Genomic DNA, 20,234 nt, shown 5'->3' with positions numbered 1-20,234 from the left:
AACTATTGTCGGTTTGTGAAGAATTTTACGTCTATTGCCACTCACTTGACTTATTTTACTTAGAAGAGATACAGTTTGAATGGACTGAAAATGTGAGGAGAGCTTTTAAAATCTCAAGACTCTTTTGGCCACCGCACCTATCCTAGTATTACGGGTGGAAGGTAAAGATTTCATTTTCTATTCTAATATTTCTCATTCGGGGTTGGGCACGATATTAATGCGAGATATGAATGTAATAGCCTACACTTCGTGACAATTTAAAATACATGAAAGAAATTATCCTACTCACGACTTGGACTTTGCATCGATAGTATTTGCTCTTTAAATTTTGCGTCATTATCTCTATGGAGTTAAATGTGAAATGTTTATCGATTATTATAGTCTACACAATGTATCAACTCAAAGAGATTTGAATTTTAGACAACAAAGATGGATGGAGTTACTCAAAGATTATGATGTGACCATTCAATACTATCCAGGCAGGACTAATGTGGTGGCAAATGCTTTGAATAGAAAAGAGGTAAGTATGGGTAGGTTAGTTTATTTGAGTGTAACATAGAAAACTTTGGCGAAAGATATTTAGACCTTAGAGTCTAAGTACATGTAGGTCGGCATTTGTGAAATAGGCAGCGTGCATGCTAGCATAGAAGCAAAGGCCACATTGATTGAGGAAATCAAGGCCAAACCATTTAAGGATGGAAATTTCAATGAACTCAAGGAGAAAATGAGGAATTGTAAGGCACAAGAGACCACTCTTTATGCCGATGGTTCATTTAGGGTTAAAGGAAGGATTGTGTTCCTCGAGTTAATCGCTTGATTAAAATATTATTGGTAGAGTCTCATGGTTCACGATATTAAATTCATCAAGGTGTGACCAAGATGTATAAAGATCTTAAATGAATTTATTGGTGGCCGAGAATTAAGAAAGACATAGCAGATTTTGTGGTAATGTTTCAAAATTGCCATAAACTGAAGTATGAACATCAAAGTCATGCGGTTTACTTCAAAGAATGTCATATTTTAAACGGAAGTGGGAAAGAATAGCCATGGATTTTTTTTGGTCTTGCCAAGACCATAGGGAAGTTTGATTATATTTGGACTATAGTTAATATATTGTATAATTCATCCCATTTTTCCACTAAGAATGGGTTGAAATGATGAACAATTGGCTAAGGTATATGTGAATGAGATAGTGAGGCTGCATTGAGTGTCCCTCTCTATCATCTCAGATCCTGGTACCAATTTCACCTACAAGTTTTTAATGAAATTGCACAAGAAATTGGTCACACAGCTTACTTTTAGTACAGCTTTTCATCCGCGGATGGATGGACAATCTGGGAGGACAATACAAGTGTTGGAAGACATTTCGAGATCATGTGTGAATGATTTTGTAGGGAATTAGATATGTTCTTAACTCTGTGTGAATTATCTTATAACAATAGCTATCACTCTATCATTTATATGGCACTATTTGAGACATTATATGGGAAGGGATCTAGATCACCCATAGGTTTGATTGAGGTTGTAGATATGAAACCTCGAGGAGTTGATTTAATAAAATTCTCTCAAAACATAAGGTGTATTCAAGCTAAACTTCTAGCCGCTCAAAGTCGAAAAAATAAGTACGCAGATCATAAGGTGAGAGACATGAAGTTCTAGACGGGATAAATTGTTCTTCTTAAGATATCACCAATGAGGGGTGTGATGAGATTAGATAAGAAGGGTAAGCTAAGTTCTAGGTACATTGGTCCCTTCGAGGATGTTCAATGTGTAGAGTTGGTGACGTATAGATTGGCTATACCCCCTAATATATTCGACGTGCACCCAGTATTTAATGTGTCCATGTTGAAGAGGTATCACGGTGATGGTGCTATATCATTAAGTGGGACTCAATCATGCTAGATAATTACCTCAAAAATGAAGATGAACTGATTACTAATCTTGATTATTATGTTCGTATGTTGAGGACCCAAGATATTAAGTCTGTGAAGGTTCAATGGAAGCATCATCCATTCGAGGAAGCTACTTGTGCGACCAAAAAAGACATGCGAGAAAAATATCCTTAGCTTTTTAATGTTTTAGGTACTACTTTGCTCTTCCCTTATCTTACTTTTCGTAAGCCCTATCAATAAAAGACAAGTGATGGGTAAATTAGTATCTATTGTAATGTTGGGTTGCATCATTATCGAAATTCCAAGAAGGAAAAAATTGGGTTTGGAAAATCTTTTTCATAGTATTAGGATTTTTTGCAACCTTGGCCAGATTTTGAGGTAATAACATACATCAAGGTGTAGGGAAATCTTGTTTCAATTAGGTGGAGTAATTATGAATTTTATTGCATGAATGGATAGATAACTCGTTAAGAAATCTATACGACTTAACGGAATTTAATTTTGATATGTAGATCTCCGTGAATCAATCTAGGAAATAAGGGAATCTTCTGAGCCTAGTCGGTTAAGTGTGTGCTGTAAAAAAGGGGAATTGAAATTCCCCTGATAAGGTTCTGTCCTAATTTGTGCCTCTTTAGCGAGAGTGTGCTGCCTCAGGTACAAGGCTACATCGGGATGGGTGCCACTATGGCAGACGATATGGGACATAACAATTATAGTTTTTCTAGGAGGTCTAACTGGTTTGAAATTGCCGCTGCAGTGAGACTTTATGCCGCTGCAACGACCAAACTACAACATCATGGATGTCGCTGTAGCTGGAGGAGTGCGAGTTTGGTCGTTAGTTATACCCCTAAATGACTGTATTTTGCATTTTTTAACTTTAAGCGATAAAGAACGACCCCTTGATGATTTCAATTTGTTTTCCACCATTTATGAGGGTACAAGTAAGGTTTTCATTTATCGATCTGTAGAACGTAATAGAATGGGTCCGTGTTGATGGGGAAGGCTTTCTTGATAGATTTCATGGTGGAAATAACCCTAATATAGTAGTTGGGAGTGTTTTCAAGGGTTCATGCAATTGTTAGTACTCTCGGTAGTTAGTGATTATATATTGATTCCCATTTATTATCTGTTGTTTGTTAATCATGAACAAGCGGAAAGAATCCGAAAAGCGAACGAACAAGTCTCTTAGGATTCAATATTATTTTGAGGTAGGTAATGGTTGTGATTGTATGATTGTGTGATGTTTGTTTGTTTTTCTTCATTAAGTTACCTGTATATGTATGAATGTTTCAATATCGATCACACTTGTAGTAAATGAAATAGGTGAATGATGGTTGCTATGAAATCATGACGTAAATGTATGATCTTGATTATATGCTTGTGATTGAGATTGAGTTGTATTTTTGGGGATCGGATTGCCCCATTTTGGCAAGCTAATTCGGATCATGTTTCCATATTCCAGCACAAATATTGGATTAGATTGCCACGCTCCAACAATGAGACATCCACGTTCCGACAAACTAATTGGTTGAGTTTGGGTTCCGTTAGAGGACAAATGATGTACGATAATTGTATGTTGATAATATTACAGATGTTGATATTTTTTTCATATAATTATAAAGTTGTTTGACTATTTATGTTACACTAGTGGGAAAATCGTGTGATCCTCCCAGTACAATGTGGTTGTTTACTGATTATTCACTTGCCCTTATTTTTGTTAAGTAAATGTCATCTTCAAGTTGTTAGTGACAGACCTTGTCTAGGAAACGACATATTATCGCATCAACTTCAACGGTGAGCTGCATCATCCCGGCTGCCATGGCGTTCTCTTTCGTCCAAGTCCACCATTTTCGAACGTAGAGATATGTTTTAGCTAGTGATTGGTCCATTAGTTGGGGTTTTGAGCCTTCCTGTTTTAGTCATGTTATTTCGTAGTAGTTTTTGTACATTGACTTTCTGATTCTATGTTGTCTTCCACAATATTAGTTGTTAGTTCTTTTGTTAGTTATGGATAAACTTCATACTTAGTAATTTAACATGCTTCCCTAACATATATGACTTAGTATAGATTATTGATTTAGTTTGGATCATAGTAGTGGTTCTCCCACCGGATTGTTAGTGTGGGTGCCAATCATGTTTGTTTTGGTTGTGACACAAACCGAATCATGTAAAGTTTAGAGTTAGATAGCAAAGGAAAATTATGCGGTGAAGAAATTTTATGCTACTTAATTATTCATCATACATATAGTTTTGTACAATAACCACTCGCGACTAACATTATGCACTAATTAAATGAGCTGACTACGAGTTTGTATATTTAGCTATGTTTGTATATGTATAATTATTTGCCACATATATATAATTTGTAGCTAACAATTCTTTATTTGATTTGTATTTTGTATACGATGTTTGTATTTGTACATGATAGTTTCCTTTGTTTTTTCAATTTTTTTCATCATATACATTCAATATATTTTTGTATTGCTTTTAAAAGTTTGTATAAACGCATAACTTTTGCAATGTTATAACATAGTTCATTTAATATATTTCTTATCATTGTTTAAAGTTCATTAAGTTTTGCACAAATTCGTTATTTTGAGTTTTATTATTTTGTATAACCCTAGGCTCTAAATTATCCAAATATACAAAAAGAGGTGATTTATACAAACTTGTGAATTATACAAACAAACTGTAAATTATATAAAAAAAAAACTCCTCTATTGCTCGCCTCTCTCCTCTCTCCTCCCTCTCCCAATCTCACTCACCTCACTCATGCCTTTCCCAATCTCTCTACTTAGAATATACAAATAAATATGTATATTATACAATTATCTAACTGATATACATATATCATTCACCTCTCTCCCACTCTTTTTCTTATCTCGCTCATCTCTCTCCTTCCTCTCCTAATCTCGCTCGCTACTCCCATCTCAATAGCATATAGCTATGAATCCTATTTAGCAAACTATTGCTATGATGTGTAATTAGGCTATTTTTGAGTGGCAATATGCAAAATTTTCTCGATAAAAGATAACAAGAAAAGATAAAAGTAAATAAACTTGGACTATTGTCCAAATTAAAGGTGTTTGGATGATAGTCCCAATATCCTCTTCCTATTCGAACTCACGTAATGGATCCCAAACAATGAGTTTTAGCTTGAAAAAGCTTTTGCCTGCGGTACCAAAGGGTTGGGCCTATTATCTTTCAAAAACAATTGTTTATATGTTGGACATGTATGTATACAGGCTGTATTTGGACCCATTTTCATGTATACTGAACGTATACAACATACTTCAACTCTTGTAACCTGTATTTCAATTTTTGACCACATATTTGTTGCATTCAACCTGTATGAAAATGTATAATGTTGTCTACAAAGAATGTACAACCGAATTTTCGGATTAAGAAAGTTTATGAACTAATTTGTAGCACTATGTAGGGTCTCGAGGACCTGTAAAAACTTCCGAATATAAAGGGGATGACTCGAAAAATGGGAAAGCAAAAATTGATCCTCTATTTCTCAACTCTTAAATAAGAGGAAGATAAGTCCACCGTGTACTCAAAAGTGGGTTCATACAAGAAATGAAAGAAACAACAAAATAAGTGTGTGACGATAAGAGGCAAATAAAGCAAAATTAATTGAAATAAAGAGTAACTTAAGCAATTAAAAGGAATTATTTTTTAAAAAATGCAGCCAATTCTACAAAACTTATAATGAACCGCATAAATATCCTTTTGATGTAGTTGAAGAAATAGAAGACATTATTCAAAAGAAGACACATATATAAGGAAAAAATCGACAATGATTTTGAAAGAGCAGTTAACAAAGCACTCAGATTGATAAAATTTAACGAAATCCGTGGAACATTATCACCATCCAGTAATGGGCAAACATAATGGAGAAATTCAGAGGTATGGTGAAATTGGACGAAGATACAAGTTAGTTAAAGATATAGAACACATGATTATTCTAACGAACCAATTCTTTTAAAAGTATTACTGCTTTAATGACACCAAGAATCAAGCATCAGATAGTATTTAACATTGTACTCATATCATTATAAATGGAACTAATTCAAATAAACTAGAGATTTGACAATCACTAATGACACAGTTATGTTATCTAAGTTAATCCTAGTCATAGAACATGCTAATATATAGGTAGAAATATATATTTCACAGACTTATAGAAGGATACTAAAGCACTAAGTAAAGAAAAAAAGTCACAGGTAGAATTTTGAAAGAAAAAAAAGGAAAAATAAATAAAGTGGAATTGGCTAAGAATAAATTAAAAATGAGGGGAGCAGTCCTAAACTACACAATATCAATCTACGAAAGCTAGGAGATAAGAAGAGATCACACATTCAATCAGCAAAACCATCTTTGACATGAACCAAATTTAAACTATCATAAATACTGAATACAGCCTAAACTAATTAGAATAAGAACTTAACTCGAAATCATGTTTGAACAAAATTTGACTAGACTAAAATCAAAAGGAACACATTCACGACATTCACATATGCATTCATGATTTTTTTTTTTTTTTAAAAAAAGAAAAACTTAAATATAGAGACAGAGAGGTGACAAACCATCGTTGGATCAAATATCCCTCAAGAAAAAAAAAACTATATTAAAACCCTCAAGAACTTATACTATATTAAAACACCAAGAACTCAAGAGATAAAAATATAGTTGTAAGATTAAATACTTGAATACATAATATCACGATCTTGAATAAGATAGTCATACATAGAGAACATTGGAGGCACATACCTGATATGGCAGACATCATTACAAAGAGAAGCATAAGAGTTAGTTGTAAATTGTTTTTACCTCCTTGACCTAGCTTTATGTTACCAAAAGCGTCAGCTATGTAATTAATGTAAAGAGTGCTAACCCTAATGAGCGGGGGGAGGACCAATTTATAGAGGTTAAGATCTTATCTGTTACGTCCATTAAATAACCAATGTTCGGACGAGATCTATTATTCATTAAATAACATCCATGGTATTACTTGGGTCACAAGTAAACTTGGGTCATAAGTAAGAAAATACTCTTACATTTTCTCACTTGGACCAATGACCATATAACATTAATATTTCATACAAATTAGTTGGGCATATAATAAATATCTTCTATAATATCCATCATACAATACCCCAATATAACAAACTAAGAATGTGAGTTATGGTGGTTCTACCTAGATTTCAAGTTATGTACTTCCTTCCATATACTACTACATTGAAAACTTATCATACTAGGTTCATAAGCCATAGAACATAGAACAATACAGTGAACAATAGTGTCTCATAGAGACTTATCATGTAATATCGAAAAACAATAATGTATACACCATTATAAGATACAATAAATTCATTAATGTACATTCGATACACATAATTGAGCTCAGAGTGTAAAACATCATAGATTTATCAATAATAAGTACAAACAAGAATCATTATTTGAACATGATCTTTAAATGTTTTTAGTTGTAAGTCTTTTGTTAATGGTCTACAATCATGAGATCGGTTCTAATATTCTCCAGAGCACTCTCTGTTTTATAACTTCTTCCTTGATAGTAGAGTACTTCAATTCCATATGTTTGAAACATTTGCAGTACTTATCGTTTTTGGAAGAGAAACCTACTGCATTATTATCACAATAAATTTTCAACGGCATGATGATGGTGTCGACAACTCGTGTCCTGAAATGATGTTCCTCATCCATAATCCATTAATTGTGGCTTCATAACCTGAAATAAACTTTCTTTATAGCTTTCTAGTTATCAATTCCAGGGTTACTTTGATATCTTCCTATTCGACCATAAAGCTTATATATTGTCGGGTGCAAGTTTGAACATACATCAAACTTCCACCAATAGAAGATTAAGGAATTGATTTAATTTACTTTTGTTCTACATCATTATTTTTGAATTGCATTAAATTAAGTTAGTCCCCTTTATTTTATTTTTCAAATAAGAACAATGTCTGTTGAACAACTGTTAACGCTAAATCTATGTGGAACACTTTCATGAAATATTTATATCCATATCTTTTATTTCAAAGTTCATAGAGAGAGTCTTTCGTCTCACACAATATGCCTAAATCATTAGAAACAACTAAAATTTCATCAACATATAGGACCAAAAATATAAACTTACTCCCATTGATCTGTTGGTACATACATCGATCAACGGTAATCTCGTCATTTCCAAAATATGTTATGGTATCATTAAACTTTATATACATTTTTCATGACTCTTGTTTGAGAAAACATTGACCTTTTTAGCTTACACACCATTTGATCTTTTTCTTTAATTTCAAAAACCTCTGGTTGGTCCATATAAATATCCTAACCGAGGTGTTCATTAACAAAGACAATTATCACATACATTTGATGTAATTCTAAATAATAATGAGCTACTAAAGCAAAAACAAATCTTAAAGAGTCTTTCTTTGAGACTGGTGAAAAGATCACTCTACAATCAACGCCCAATTTTTTAGTGTATCCTTGGCAATAAATATGTTTTTATAACGTTCAATATTACTATTTGAATTTTATTTAGTCTTGAAGACCCATCAATACTCGATTCTTTTAGAACTTTCAGGTAATTTAATGAAATCCCAGACATTGTTGTATTCCAAGGATTTTAACTCTTCATTTACGACATCAATCCATTTATTAGACTCAATTCTTCCAATGGCTTGTGAAGATGAAACCAGATCTTTATTGATTCTAATGTAAAAATATGACTCTTGCAAATAAATCACAAAATTATATGAAATGACAGTTTTCTTTCTCTTTGCAATTTTGGCTCTGTGTGGTTCATTTGCGTCAAATACTTGTGAGTTAGTTCCTTCTTGATGTGTTTCACCCAAGTGTTGTTCAACATTCTTAATGTATTCTTCACAAGAGGAACATCATTTATTATTGGTGAGGAAGAAGGTACAGTTAAAGAAAATGAAATATTCACCCTTAACTAATTAATTTCCACAAATTGGTCGTTCAACACTCCAACTAACTTCACCATTCTCAATGAATTTTGCATTACCGGTTTCGACAATTCTTGAACTATGATTTAGAATATAAAACCTATGCCCTTTAGATTTCTCTGGATAGCCAATAAAGTAAAAACTTTCCGTTTGAAAATCTAATTTATTTTCATGTTGGTTATAAACTCTAGGTTTTTCTTGACAACCGTAAACATGCAGGTGTCTTAAACTATGCTTCCTTAGATCTACAATATAAAAAGGGATCTTCAAAACTTCCTAACTAGGAATCCGATTTAATAAATGTACAACGTTTTAAGAGAATACATCCACAATAATTTTGGTAATGAGGAATTACTCATAATACTCCTAACCATATCCATAAGTGTTCGATTAAGCCTTTCTGCAACACCATTTTTTTAGGTGTTCCTGGCATAGTATATTATGCACATATGCAATGTTCTTCAAGGAATTTTGCAAATGGACCTAAAGTTTGTCTTGATTCATTATAGTTTCCATAATATTTACCACCTCTATGTGACCTAATTCTTTTAACTTTCCTATCTAATTGTTTTTCAACCTTCTAAATATACACTTTGAGAGTGTCTGGATCTTGCGATGTTTACTTTCAAAGAATAGATAAATTCATAACTATAACAATCATCTATAAAGGTGACAAAATATTTTTCTCTTTCGAAAAATGGAAAATTTAAGGGCCCACAATTATAACTGTGTATAATTTCAAGTAGCGGAGTTCTCCTTGTGACACCATTCTTGGTACATTTTGTTTGCTTTCCATTAATTGTAACACCCCGTAGCCAAAACAGACAAAAGACAATCTTTACAAAAATGAATCTGCAGGTGCAACCAAATGTGGCATCGATGTCCTATAGCCTAACCCACGGTCCGTCCTTCACGACCGTCGGTGGGATCAAAAACTCCCAAAAATTTCAGCCCAAAAAAATTTGTTATGTCTTGGACGATGGACGGACTTACGGTCCGTAGGTCAGAATAAGGTCCGTAGTCCGCGACCTTTTATATATAATCCCTTCACCCACTCTCTAACAAGAGCTACGGATGATCATCACAGTCCATAGGTGGACCTACGATCCTAAGGTCTGGTAGAAGGTGGAAAATTTGCAGACAGTTAAGGGGAAATGCAGTAAGGTCAACTTCAAATTGTCATAACTCTTAGCACAAAATGAATTAGGTGTCCCATGGCCTACCCACAGATAGATAATTGAATTATCTTTCTACAGCCATTGACCTTTCTAAAATAAGACCTCCAAATGAAAAGTAATGCCCCTTTTAGTAAAGTCCTAACGAACAGGCCCACTCGACGGGGCGTCGGTCAGACAATGGACCGTCACTCCTGGCCGTCATTTGGTCCGACAACAACATTCCCAGGGGCCTTTTGGACTTTTCCCACTCCGCTTAAACCCTAAGTTACATCATTTTGACCCTAAATCATCATATTTTAGTTAGTTTAACCCAATAAACATAACTAAAACATATATAAGTCAAATAATTTAATTAAAACTTAGATAACTAGAAGCAAGAGAGGACAAAAATCTCAAGAAACCTAGTTCAAGAATGCAACAAGCTCCAGCAGTTCCAGCCCCGAAACTTAAGTATTATTCTGTGGATTTCGTCACTAGTATGTAGGATTTCACTAGTGTGTTCCTTTCACCCATTGGGTCCCTAGTTTTCATTCAGATTCTTGATTCCCCTATCATGAATATTTTTAGGATTTCTAGAACTTCAACAGAACTTTATGAATTTATTAGTTTTATATTCCAAATTAGATTATCATATTATTACTCAATTTGTCGCATGAAATTCAGAACCCTACCTTTGTATTTCTTTAGTTCTTGAATTACACATGCTAGGACAGATATTTCATATACTTCAGATATACATGCCTCATTCATAAATGCATAATTACCAGATTAATTATTGCATTCTCAATTTGCATGTTTAGTTTTGAGATATCCAGTATTTACAGAATCTCAGACATAATTAATAAATTTAAAGAATTCATTGGGAGTAGTATAATACCGAGTTGGACTAGGGTTATGCATACCTAATTAGTCCCACAACTACTAGCAAAGTAGGTTGTAAGTCCCCTCTATGGGCAATAAGTTTAGCGATCACGCCAGCATGCCTTTATACCTTTGGCAGGGTATATTGAGTCCTCTCGATGGGGCGTTCGGACTCCACATTTACCTCATGTGGTTTTATTATCGGTTATTAGTATCTCCCATAGATCAGTCATACTCTCTGCATTGACCACTTATTAGTATATTCAGTATTCAATTTTAGCATTATAAATTTTCATTGTATCCAGTTAGCTCACAATTCGATTTATCATGTAAGATTATTATACTTGCTTTTATGCTTGTTCAATTATGTTTTATTTCAGCTTTACTCTATCCTACATGCTCAGTACCTTTCAAGTACTGACGCATACGTGCGTTACATATTCTCGTGATATATGTTCAGGTTCTCAGCATCCAGATTACGCATAGATCGATTTCTGATCTCCAGTTTAGCAGATTCAGTGGTGAGTCCTCATTTTTGAGGACAAGAGTCATGAGTGTCAATTTAGTCTTTAGGCATTTAGTTTCATTTTTTGTTAGATTTAGTTTGGGGCTTGTCCCAATATTTCTAGTCCAGTTTAGAGGCTTTTTTTAGACATAGTTAGTTTCATCTTAGTGTTGAGTTAGTAACTTCATTGTATTTAAATCATCAGTTTTCATATTATATCAGATTTAGCATATGGGTATTCCCTATTTATTTCAGTTTAAAATTATGATTTAGCTTCCTCATTCAGCTTATTATGTTTAGTATGCTCATGATCATGCCAGCAGGGTTAGCTTGGGATCACTTGTGGTCCTAGCTTTAAGTGTCCAAGGATGTGTGAAAATGGTATCAAATCACTAGGTTTAAGTGTCCAAGGATGTCTTAAAATCAGCACTAAGTAGAGTCCTTTTAATGGATGTGAAGTGCTCCACATCTAATGAGAGGGAGGCTATGAAGTGTTTCAGGAAAAACATCAGTTTCTTGGTATTCTTATCGTAAGTGAGGTATGATCTTATTCCATTCTAAATTGACGTTCTACTTTTAAGATCATGCCTCTTTGTAGAGATAATGCTAGGAATGCAAATGCTAGAAATGCAAATACAGCTCCTCCAATCCCAAATTAGGAAGTCTCCAATGCTGAATTAAGAAATGTCATACAGTTGGCTCAGAGTATGAATAACAAGAACAATCGTGTTTATGATCTTGTGAATGAAAATGGTGGATAGGTAGCAGCAAGGTTCCGTGACTGACTTTGTTAGAATGAATCCGCCTGAGTTCTTAGGATCACAAACTAGTGAGGATCCTTAGAATTTCTTGGATGATATCAAGAACATCCTTGAGGTAATGCAAGTCACTTGGAATGACTGGGTTGAGCTTGCATCATACCAGTTGAAAGATGTTGCTCATATTTGGTACACTCAGTGGAAGGATAATAGGGGTGCAAATGCGGCTCCTATCACTTGGGATTGCTTTAGTGAGACTTTTATCGACTGGTTTTTCCCAATAGAGTTGAGAGAAGCAAAAGCCCATGAATTCATGAACTTAAGGCAGGGTAACATGACAGTCCAAGAGTATGGACTCAAGTTTAACCAACTCTCGAGGTATGCTCCTCACATGGTTGCTGTCTCCAGGGCTCAAAATGAATAAGTTTTTGCATGGCGTGTCAAATTAGGTGAAAATTGAGTGCAGAACTGCGATGTTACTTGGACATATAAACATCACTAGGCTTATGAATCATGCTCAGTAGGTTGAGGGTTATAAGCTTAGCGAATAGGCTAAGGAAAATAAGAAGTCTAGGACTGTGAACAATAACAATTCTTAGCATCAATCGGGTGGTGGAAATCGCTTGCAGGGTTAGCAGAAGTTTTCGGCTCCAGCCCCTTCCTCAGCTAGTGTTCCGTCCTCCAAGAACAAGTATGACTTGAAGGGTAGAGCACCAGGCTCTAAATCTAAGGGAAGTGTTTCAAGCACCAAGACTTACCCCACTTGCCCTAACTGTGGTAAAAACCATTCAGGCGAGTGTCTTGCAGGAAAAGAGGAATGTTTTGGGTGTGGTCAGTCTGGTCACATGTTGAGGGATTGTCCTTCTAGACAAGGTCAGTGAGGTGGTAATGGTAGAGCTCAAACTAAAACTTGAGCAGCACCAGCAAGTCGCCCAACTCAGTAGGGTAACTCATCTGGTACAGGTGGCGGTCATCTCCAGAACAGGTTGTATGCTCTTCAGGCTCGCCAGTATAAGGAAGGTTCTCGTGATGTAGTCACTAGTACGTTACGTGTATTTGACCTTGATGTTTATGCATTATTAGATTCAGGGGCTATTCTTTCTTTTGTAACTCCTTACATAGCATTCCAATACAATGTAAATCTAGAAACTCTCTCAGCACCTATCTTAGTCTCTACTCCAGTCGGTGACCCAGTTATAGCTACATGGGTATATAGAAATTGCCCTTACACAACCTCTCAGAAAGTTACCTCAGTAGATCTAGTAGAGATAGAAATGGTAGACTTCCATGTCATTCTAGGCATGGATCACACTCATGTTATAACTCAATCGATTGTAGAACTAGGATTGTTCATTTTTAGTTTCCAGATGAACCAATCATAGAATGGAAGGGTAGTTGCTTAGTGCCTATGGGTCGATTTATTTCATACCTTAAGGACAGAAAGATTACATCTAAGGGTTATATCTATCATTTAGTTTGGGTTAAGGGTTCTAGAGTTGAATCCCCAACTCTTGAGTCAATTCCAGTGGTCTTTGTATTTCGAAAAGATCTTCCCAGAGTTCCTCCCAAAAGGGAAATCGACTTTGAACTTGATCTCCTTCCAGATACCCAACCTAATTCTATTCCTCCTTATAGAATGGCTCCAACAGATCTTAAGGAATTGAAAGAGAAGTTGAAAGACCTTATAGATAAGGGCTTCATAAGACCTAGTATTTCACCATAAGGTGCACCAGCGTTTTTCGTAAGGAAGAAAGATGGTTCTCTCTGAATGAGCATTGACTACAAACAATTGAACAAGGTCACAATAAAGAATAAGTATCCCATCCCCAGGATTCATGTCTTGTTTGACAAACTTCATGGTGCTAGCAATTTCTCAAAGATAGACCTCAGATCGGGTTATCATCAGCTCAGAGTCAGACATAGTGACATTCCGAAAACAGCCTTCATAACTCAGTATGGTCATTATGAATTTGTAGTTATGTCGTTTGGACTAACTAATGCTCCCTACAGCTTTCATGGATTTGATAAATAGGTTTTTTAAACAGTACTTATACTTGTTCATTATCGTCTTTATTGATGATATCCTCATTTACTCTAGGAGTGAGGAAGTACATGCAAGTCATTTGATAGTTGTTCTACAGACTCTCAAGGATCATCAGTTATTCGCTAAGTTTAATAAATGTGAATTAAGGTTGCAATCCGTTGCTTTCCTTGGTCACATCGTATCTAGCAAAGGCATCCTAGTAGATTCATAGAAGATAGAAGCAGTGAAACAATGGCCCATAATTACCTCGGTTACAGATATCAGAAGTTTCTTAGCTCTAGCAGGTTATTAAAGAAGGTTTGTGGAAGGATTTTCATCCATAGCCTCACCATTGACTAGGTTGACTCAAAAGATGGTCAAGTTCAAATGGTCAGATGATTGTGAGAAAAGATTCACAGTATTAAAAACTGGATTGACTATAGCTCCTGTGTTGACTCTACCAGAGGGTTCAGATGGCTATGTGATCTATTGTTATGTATCAAGAGTTGGCCTAGGTTTGTGTTGTTGCAGCGATGAAAGGTGATAGTTTATGCCTTTAGACAACTTAAGGTTCATGAGAAGAACTATCCAACTCATGACCTTGAGCTTGCAGTAGTTGTGTTTGCACTCAAGATCTGGAGACACTACTTGTATGGTATTCACATAGATGTGTTCACTGACCGTAAAAGACTTACGGTATGTGTTCACCCAGAAAGAGTTGAATCTTCGCTAAAACAGATGGCTAGAGTTCCTTATGGATTATGATATGAGTGCATTATCATACGGGAAAGGCTAATGTAATACGAGATTCTCTTACTAGATTATCTATGGGTAGTGTAGCCCATGTTGAGTAAGAAAGGAAGGAGCTGGTGAAAGATGTCCACAGGTTTTCTCACTTGGGAGTGCGCCTTATGAGCATGTCAGACAGCGGTATAACAGTTAAGAATGGGGAAAAATCGTCTTTGGTAGTGGATGTTAAGGAAAAGAAACATAATGTCCCAATTTTGCTTGAACTTAAGAATGCACTCCACAATCAGAGAGTGGAGGTTTTCTCCTTAGGGGGAGATGTACTTAACTACCAGAGTAGATTGTGTGTTCTTGATGTGGGCGAGTTGAGACAACATATTAACGCAGAAGACCATAACTAAAGATATTCTATTCACCCAGGTGCCACTAAGTTGTACCGCGATCTGTGGGAAGTCTATTGGTGGAATAGAATGAAGAGGGATACAGACTTTGTGAGTAAGTGCCCCAATTTCCAACAAGTCAAGGTAGAACATTAGAAACCAGGGGGTATGACTCAAGATATCGATATTCATAATTTGAAGTGGGATGTGATCAATATGTCCTTGATCACAGGATTACCGCATACTCCCAGACAACATGACTCCATTTGGGTGATAGTTGATAGGATGACTAAGTGTTCTCTCTTCTTCGCGGTAAAGACTACATATTCGGCAGAAAAATATGCAAGGCTTTATATTAATGAGATTGTGAGGTTACGTGGGGTTCCTTTGTCTTTTATCATATATAGAGGTTCTCAGTTTACCTCTCTTTTGTAGAAGTCATTTTAGAAAGGTCTTGGTACTCAAGTTAACCTTAGTACAACATTTCATCCACAAATGGATGGGCAGGCAGAGCATACCATTCCTACCTTAGAGGATATGTTTAGATCTTGTGTGATTGATTTCAAAAATAGTTGGGATGATCACCTTCCTATTATTGAGATTACCTACAATGATAGCTACCACTCCAGCATCCAGATAGCCCCTTATGAGGCGTTATAAGGGCGTAGATGTAGATCTCATGTTAGTTAGTTTGAAGTAGGTGAAGCATCTTTGATAGGGCCAGATTAAGTCCTTTATGATGTGGAGAAAGTGCAACTCATTAGAGATAGACTTTAGACAGCCCAAAGTTGTCAGAAATCTTTTCCAGATGAAAGGAGAAGGAACTAGAGTTCCAAGTTGATGATTGGGTTTTTCGGAAAATCTCACCTATGAAAGGGGTAATGAGATTTGAAAAGAAAGGGAAGCTCAGTTCTAGATATGTAGACCCTTCAAAGATTATGAAAAGGGTTGGCAAGGTGGCATATGAGTTAGAGTTGCCAACAGAATTAGCAACAGTGCATATGGTTTTCCACATCTCACTCTTGAAGAAGTTTGTGGGTGATCCAGCCTCTATAGTGCAATTGGAGAGTGTGATGGTTAAAGATAGTCTTTCTTATGAGGATGTACCAGTTGAAATTCTTGACCGTCAGGTTAGAAGGTTGAGAAACAAAGAAGTTGCTTCAGTCAAGGTTTTGTTGAGGAGTTAGTCCGTAGAGGGAGCTACTTGGGAAGCAGAACAGCCATGAAAGACAAGTATCCTCACCTCTTTCCTTCCGATTCAACTCTAGCTTGAGGTACTAGTTCCTCTTCAATTTTCCAGTCATTCATGCGTAAATTCAGTCTTAGAATCATGTTCCCTTAGTTTGTACTTGCATTTTCAGCGTATTTGCATGTTATCAAGACGCATTTCAGTCAAAAACTTAGTTCTCAGTGTTTAGTAGTAGGGTTTGTAGCTCTCTCCCTCTTATCCGATTAGTTTAGTCTTTATTCAAGGACGAATGTTCCCAATGGGGAGATAATGTAACACCCCGTAGCCAAATAAGACCAAAATTCAGAGTTACAGAAACAAATCTGCAGGTGCAACCAAATGTGGCATCGACGGACCATAACCTGACCCACGGTCCATCCTGCAGAACCGTCGATGGGATCCGAAACTCCCAAAAATTTAAGCCCAGAAAATTGGTTAAGTCTTGGACGACGGATGGACATACAGTCCGTAGGTCAGACAATGATCTGTAGTCTGTGACAATCGATAAATACTCCCTTCACACATTCTCTTAAAAGAGCTACGGATGACCAGCATGGTCCATAGATGGAAAATTTGCAGACAGTTAAGGGGAAATGCAGTTGGTCAACTTCAAATTGTCATAACTCGTAGCACAAAAATAATTTGGTGTCCCATTAGCTACCCACCGATAGATAATTTAATTATCTTTCCATACCCACCGACCTTTCTAAAATCAAACCTCCGAATAAAAAGTTATGCCAATTTTAGTAAAGGCCTGTCGAACAGGACCAGTCGATGGACCCAACAACGGGGCGTCGGTAAGACGACGGACCGTCAGTCCTTGACTTTGTTTGGTCCGACAGCAACTTTCCCAGGTGTCTTTTGGACCTTTCCAACTTTGTTTAAACCCTAAGTTACATCAATTTGACCCTAAATCATCATATTTTAGTCGGTTTAATTCTAGAAACATAACTAAAACATATCTAAGTCAAATCGTTAGATCAAAAACTTAGAAAACAAGAAGCAAGAGAGGAGAAAAAGCTCAATAACCCTAGTTTAAGAACGCAACAAGCTCCAGCAGTTCCAGTCCCTAAACTTAAGTATTTTTCCGTGGATTTCATCACCGGGTATATGGGATTTTACTAGTGGGTTCCTCTCACCCATTGGGTCCCTACTTTTCAGTCAGATTCTTGATTTCCATATCATGATTAGATCTAGGACTTTTAGAACTTTAACATAACTTTATGAATTTATTATTTTTATGTTCCAAATCATATTATCATGTTATTACACAAATGATTGCATGAATTTCAGAACCCTACCTTTCTATTTCGTTAGTTCTTGAATTGCACATCTAGGTCAGATATTTCAGATACTTTTGATATACATGCCTCAGTCATAAATGCATGATTACAAGATTAATTGTTGCATTCTCAGTTTGCATGTTCAGTTTCAAGCTATCCCGTATTTACAGAAACTCAGACATAATCAGTAAATTTATAGAATTCATAGGGAGTAGCATAATACCGAGTTGGACTAGGGTTCAACATACCCAATTAGTCCCAGAACTACTAGCCAAGTAGGTTGTAAGTCCCTTCTGTGGGCAATCAATTTGGGGATCACGCCAGCATGCCTTTATACCTTTGGCAGGGTATATTGGGTCCTCTTGATAGGGCGTATACATCGGACTCCACATTTAGCTCATGTGGTTTTATTATCGGTTATTAGTAGCTCCCAATATCAGTCAACCTCTCTGCATCGATCATTTATCAGTATATTCAGTATTCAGTTTTAGCATGTTATAAACTGGTCATTACATCCAGTTAACTCAGAATTTAGTTTATCATGTCAGATTAATATACTCTATATTGTGCTTGTTCAGTTATGTTTTATTTCAGTTTTACTCTATCCTATGTTCTCAGTACCTTTCATGTACTGACGCATACGTGCGCTACATCTTCTCGTGATGTAGGTTCAGGATCTTAGCATCCAGATCACTCATAGATCGATTTCTTATCTCTAGATCAGCAAATTCAGTGGTGAGTCCTCATCCTCGGAGGACAACAGTCATCAATGTCATTTCAGTCTTTAGTCATTTAGTTTCAGTTTTTGCTAGATTTATCTGGGGGCTTGTCTCAATATTTCTAGTCCAGTTTCGAGGCTTATTATAGACATAGTTAGTTTCAGCTTAGTGTTGAGTTAGTAACTTCATTGTATTAAACTCATCTGTTTTCATATTATATAAGATTTAGCATATCGGTATTCCCAATTTATTTTAGTTTAAAATTATGATTTAGCTTCCGCATTCAATTTATTATCTTTAGTATGCTCATGATCATGCCAGAAGGGTTAGCTTGGGATCAATTGTGGTCCTAGGTTCCGTGTCCGCGTCTCGCGGATAGCTTCGGGCATGACAAAAATTCAGCCCAACATATTGCATTCTTTACTTATCTTTTTTATCGGTCTTGGGATACATGACCCAAACGGTTATCTCACAAATAAGCAGAACTTTCATTTATTAAATGATGCTTTTGATTCTTTTTCTTTGTAACGTGATCAATAAGACTACTTCCAATTCAAGTGTCTCTAAATCGATGATAGTACATTAACCCAATTGAGGGTTGGGTAGTGTCTCAAAGGAGCGGTAGGGAAAATTTGTAGATAATTAGAATTTCATTATAATTAGTCATAGCTAATGAAATTTATGAGTAAAGACATTGTAAATTGATGAGGGTTTGCAAAAGTGTCAAATATCAAAGGGGTTTTTGTCACAGTAGTAAATATTCAAAATATAACACGAAAATCTAAGCAATGAAAGGGGGGGAATTCTTGGGATGTGACCAAAATACATTTAGATGTAGATTATTGGGTACATCCTTTCGATAGAAGATTTATAGAATAATATTGACATGGGTAAGCCTTATATGGAAATAAGTGATATGTCAAGCAACAGACCCCGTTTCAAATGGGTTCCTCTCAGACATTCATTTGTCGCATGAAGACCAACATACTGTAACAACTCTGAAAATGTATAAGATAAGTAATGCTTAATGTGTCTAGAATGCCTACGATTAGACCGGGTTCACATAGACTGATGCGCATAGAACCAGGCCTCTGAACCCTTGCAACAGCCAAGCCAACTAACTTGGGGAGTTATTTGAGCTAGGAAAGGTTTGGTCCAGCTATGTAGGGCTCCCGAATATGAAGATTTACCCGGATGAGTCTTTACCGGACCTAAAAAGGGGAAAATCTTATGCTTAGAGGGTCTAGGGGTAAAATGGTCTTTTACCAGGGTAAGGGTAATATCGTAATTACCCTATATATATATTAATTATTTAATTAATAAGGTAGAGGGGTATTTTAGGGAGAGTGCCGAAAATGGGCTTTAAGAGTAAAGTCTTGCTCCACCCGGGTTCAAACCTAGGTGGAAGCAATGAATTAAATTGTTTTTATTTAAGTGGGTAAATTAATATAGTTAATTGATATTAATTAATTATTGGCTGATTAAAAAAAGGAGAAATCATATTTTTTGTTATTAATTATTAATTATTAAATTTGATTGACCAAGTCTTGCCAACTATCCTAGTTTTAATAGGCACTATCTCACACAAACTCTCTCACACAACTAAATCTCTCTCTCTCTCTCATCCATTTTGATTTCTTTTCTGCAAAAACAGTAAAAAATTAT

This window comes from Solanum pennellii, chromosome 12, assembly GCF_001406875.1.
Source record: "Solanum pennellii chromosome 12, SPENNV200".
NCBI lineage: Eukaryota > Viridiplantae > Streptophyta > Magnoliopsida > Solanales > Solanaceae > Solanum > Solanum pennellii.
Note: the sequence above shows the minus strand (reverse complement) of the source record.